This window comes from Pediculus humanus, genomic scaffold (genome assembly GCF_000006295.1).
Source record: "Pediculus humanus corporis 1103172108218 genomic scaffold, whole genome shotgun sequence".
Taxonomy (NCBI): Eukaryota; Metazoa; Arthropoda; class Insecta; order Psocodea; family Pediculidae; genus Pediculus; species Pediculus humanus.
In genome coordinates, this window is record NW_002987788.1 from 40,001 (window position 1) to 45,784 (window position 5,784).

Consider the following 5,784-nt stretch of genomic DNA (forward strand, 5'->3'; position numbering starts at 1 on the left):
ATATATATATATATTTATTTTAAAAAAATAGTCTTTCGTCCCGCTCACAACTTCAAGCCACCCGCCTTAGACTGCGCCAACTGATGCCCTTACCGCGCCACCGAGATCTCCTTCCCACGCTCGTTTTTTTAAAACTACACCCGGGAGAAATGTCAGAGTGTAAAAGTCAAAAAAAAAAAAAGGAATTTTTCTCTTTCTCTTTCTTTTTATCTATCTCTCTCTCTCGCTCTCTTTTTCTTTCCATTTTTATTTTATTAAATTGATTTTATTTTTTTTTTAAAAAAAAAAAAATTGATATTCGACCGTTGAGGGAAAAGAAAAACATTTAAAATGAAGAATAATGACGTAACGAAAACAATAATGGAGTACGAAATAATATTCGAATCGTTAAATACAAAATTATATTTTGGGGTAATTTATATTTGCAACCTGAAAATCATTGATAAAGTGCCTCCGCGCGAATGCGTAAGCAAGTTGAAGCGCTTTTTGTAAAAAAAAATTCCCCCTCTCCTCTACCCCTTTATCGCTTCCCCTCTCCCACTGCACGTTTTTGCCCGTTTGCATTTTCCTTTCTCTTTCTATTTTATCTATCTCTCTCTCTCTCTCTCTCTTTCTCGTTTTCATTTACCTTTTTAAATAGTTCTATTTAATTCCGTTGGAAAAATTTTTTTTTTTTTTTTGCATTTATTATTATTATTATTATTTTTTCATTATAAAAATTTACTTTCATGCGTTTATTATATCTATGACTTTTTTTCATCAATTATTCATTATAAAACAAATCTTTTATGGATTCAAATTCTAGATGTAAAATCTTTTGAAATTTTTAATAACGAATTTAATTTACATTACGTCATTAATAATAATAATAATAAAATCGAAACGTTCCACACGACGCGATGACTTATCGGCGCGATGACTTAAACGGAGCCACGTATTTTTGGCGCGAAAACAACAACAACTTCCGGTTTTAAATTTAAAATTATTCATTCTTTTGCAACGGCGGTTTATACGCACACACGCATTATTTTTTATTTTATTACGTTTTTAATTAATAAATTTTAAACCTTTTCCATTTTCCGACGTAATAATTGTTCTAGAACATTGACGTTATTTTTTTTTATTGATAAAATTAAATTTAATTAATACAAAAAAAAATTACCGGTGTTATTATTATTATTATGAAAATTAAGGTTTTCTGAACGTGCATTTGTAAAATTAGTTAAGATGACGTCAGACTTTTGAGTATAATGGAATGATTTACTATCTTTTATCACCAATTTCATGATTCCAGAATATCAGGCACTGGAAAATTTACGTTCATGTGGGGGGGGGTGTGAAGGTAAAGGTACGAAATTAATTACATCAAATTTTTAAATATTGAACCTGAGTTAAAGTAATTTAATATAACCGAAAAAATAAAACATGATTACATACTCTATGAATCATTTTTTTTTATATTTTTTTATGAAGACTTCGATGGAGCCATGAGACGCCACTTGCTGACGTCACGTCTGCCTTTTCAACGAACGCTTTTCCAGAATAGAAGAAAAAAAAAAAAATTTTTTTTTTTTTCTTTTTTGATTTCATTCATTTCCAACATTATCTTTTCATTCTTTTCTCTCTCATTTTATCTTTCCCCCCCTCTCTCTCTCTCTCCCTTTTTTTCTCTTCAATGTCATCAAACGAATCAATTTCCGGGAAAATGTAAAAAAAAAAATTCCAAACGACTCATCATCATGAGAAAAAAAAAAAATTAATGTACGCAAAAAAAAATGACCGGGAAATTTCTAGAAAATTCCTCGGAAAATTATCACTCATCCTCATAATTTTAAGGGTTAATTTTTTTTTTTATAAACAACTCGCTTATTATTATTATTATTATTATTATTATTAATTTAATTAATAAAAAAAAGTTTTACGTGAAACTGCATTCACTGCAGAACAAATTTGATGACGTCACTTACTAAAATTTTAAATTTTATTAATTCAAAATGGTCGAAAACGAATAACGACAGAGATTTTCTTTTTAAATAGAAAAAAAATTTAATAATAATAATAATAATAATAATAAAATTTATGATGGACTTTTATATATATGTATCATATGATTGATGTTTGTAATTAATTATTACAACCTTAATGAAAAATGCTGTCGCATTTGAAAAAAAAAAAAAAAAAAAAACCATAAAAATAATAATAATGATAATAATAACAGAACGTTTAATTCCCACGTGACAGTCACGACTGGTAAATTTATATTTCATTTTACATTTTTGATCATGCAAAACAAATTATTATTATTATTATTATTATTATTATAAATGCCACGAATTAAATAATTAAAATAATTTCATTAAATGCACATTATAAAGGGATTATACAGGTAGGGATACATATGGAGGGGAGGGTGGGAAAGGGAAGGGAGTAAAGATTATAAGGGTTAAAGGTTAAGGTGGTGAGGTGGTGAGGTGGTAAAAGAAAAAAAATAAGTAAATGGGGTGATTATTATTATTATTATCATAGGAAAATACAGTATGACGTTTGCTGTTGTTGTTGTGTATACGATAAATGTAATAATTGGGAAATCGTTTGTTTGTTTGTTTGTTTGTTTGTTTGTATCAATATTAAAATTAATTATGAATGAATTTAAAAAAAAAAAATATTGTGTCAGTAGGGAACCCGGAGAAAAAAAAGAAAAATGACAGGGATATGGGGGTAAGGGTGGGGAGAGGGTAGGGGGTGAAAGGAAAAAAATCATTAATCGAATAATAAGGATAAATAAGTAATGGGTGCGTGCCGCGGTGTGTGTATGTGTATATATATATACACGTTGTGTAGCATGTAATGGTCTCTGGATAAGAAAAGCCCAGGGCTGATCAATACCTGTCATACGTGGCAACACTGTATGAGGATGAAACTCAGAAATTTCTCCCGCGTTCAACAGAGAGAAAGAGAAAGAGAGAGAGAGAGAGAAATATATATCAGCTTTTCTCGTAAGGCTGGAGGACATTTTTTCGATTTGCTTCTAGAAAGCGAACCTATTCTTATCGCGTATCAATAATAAACGTTAACAAATTCACGGCCATTTTTTTTTTCTTTTTTTTCTACAAACACGTATATACGAAAATAGGAAAAAAAACGACGACATTTTTTTTGTACGAAAAAAAAAGGAAACAAAGGGGTGACCAAAAAATTTTTTAATTAGTTCAAAAGGTCATCGACAGATTTTTGCACTGCATTAAAGAAAAAAGCTAATCCTGGTCGACGACGCGACGCCATTTCTTTCATCTGATTCTTTTTTTTTTCTTTTTTATTCAAAAAAAAAAAAAAAAAAAATTTATATATATTTTCTTTTTTTTTTTTTCTTGGCATACCCCCGCTGGAAACTGTCGCCTTTTTGGTGGAAACCTTTCTCTCTCTCTCTCTCTGACCCAAATATGTCCTTAATAGTGTGTGTGTGCGTGTGCAAGTATATATATATATATATATATATACGATAACCGATTGTTTTTCTCTATTTGCCACCATTTAAGAAGAAAAAGGATTTGTTTCCTTGGAAATTGAGCCGGATTTAAAATACTTTTTAAAATAATAATAATAATAATAATAATAATAAGTAATAGGTAATATTTTAAGCTGTCAAAATCAAAACCAACTGTTGTTATTTATTTATTAATCAATACATAAATAATATTTGTTAGATTTTTTTTTAAAGAAGGAAAGGTAAGAGCAGAAGAAGAAGAGATTTTGAAAAATATAATTTTTTTTTTAAAAGCAGACTCTTTTTTTTTTTTACTTTTAAATTAAAAAATTTGAATTGGAAGATGCTTAACAATTAATAACTTAATTCAATCACGTGACAATATGACGCAATTTAAATTAACCTGGTATTATTTATTAACATTCGGAGGAGATTTTTTTTTCTACCTTTTTTTATCATTTTAATATTTTAAACGAATATAAATTTTAAAATCTAAATAAAGAAAAATAATAATAATTTGACATGTTTTCAAAACAACGGTAATAACGTAAATAAATAAATAAAATTATACTTTTATATGAAAATATTAGCAAAAGTGACATCTATAAAAATTAAATAGAAACTTTTATTAGAGTTTATTATTTTCCCAACAGAGGGCTTTATGAAAAAAAATTAGTTTCATTTTTGTTCACGTTTACAAAAAACAATAAATTCGAAGGGAAAAAAAAATTTTTTTAAATTTAATTTTTTAAACAATAATTGTTTGTTGTAATTAAAATAAATATTATTTATTATCGATTAGATAAATTTTCAAAAACATTAGAGTGTTTTGTTTTAATTTTTTAAACGTTTTTTTTTTCTTTACTAAATCAAAATTCGAACGACGTGTTTACTTTTAGGTAAGTACTTAAATCTCAAATTTTTATAAACATTTATGTACCATAACTCAATCACAAACGTTATTTATTTATTAATGTTGAATAAAAAGCTTTTATTTAATAAAACTTTTTCATTTTTTTTTTTAAATTTAAAATAAAACAATACGACGACGCGATAAATAACCGTTAAAAATTATTTCGTTAGAAAAAGAATCCCCCTAGCGATGAAAATTCCAACTATTATTTAAAAAAAATAACAACAGAGCGCAGAGTGATCGTCGGATTTTCTTCACCCTTAATTTTATCAACATTCGGTGTGTTATGGCGTATAAAAAAAAATTTTTTTTTTTCCATTTTTCGAGGATTAAATCGTATTAATATGGCAATTAGCGTTAATATTTTTATAAATATATATTATAAAAATCATGAATAATATATGCATATACGTGAAATCATATTAAATTTATTTAAAATAATTAATCTTTTTTTTTAGAAAAAGTTTTTAAATAAAAAATAAATAAATGACACAAAAAAAAAGAGTTTTTAATACGGTCCCCCATTTTTCCTTTCTTTCTTGTTTTTCGTCAAGTAAAAATTTAATAAACAAGATTCTAAAAAAAAAAAAGGGAGCTTTTATTACGAGAATTTTTTTTTTTTTTCTAGTAACAACAACAAATTTTCTTTAAAAACAAAGTCAATTTTTATAAAAAAAAGAAAATTTAATGAAATTTTATAAGTTTCACAATTTTATTTATCCGGAAAATAATAAATAAATTCATTTATTTATTTATTTTTAAATTAATAAACCCCGGTTTATTGAATTTTCTTCGACGGAAAAATAATAAAAAAAGAAAAACAATTATTATTATTATTTAATAACCGTTTCGTTTCTTATTTATCTTTAATTTGACCTTTTTTTTTTTTTGACAAACTCCATCTTTTAATTTTATTAATATTACACAAAATGGAAAAAAAAAGTCAAAGGAAAAAAAATATAAACAACAACAACAACTAAAAATTTTCTCTCTCTCTCTCTCTCTCTCTCTCTCTCTCTCTCTCTCCCTTATCAGTAATTTTCAGTGCAAACATAAACATTTGACGGATGGTTGACTTTTGTCGAATAATGTCTGAACAAACTGAACAAACACAAACTCGACGCGCACACACACACACATAAAGCAACACGACAACGTCGATATCGAAAAAATTATTAATAATAATAATAATAAACAAATATGATAACACTCGATGAGGTGAAACCAATTAATTTCGGTAAATGATAAAAGATAATGGGGGAGAGGGAAAAAAAACAAAATGGCGTCGTCGGTGTAAAAATAAAGTGCGAAATGGAGAAGGGGGAGAGAGCGGGGAGTAGGTAAGACGGGGAAATGAATAAATCATTCTCGATGAATAATCTATATA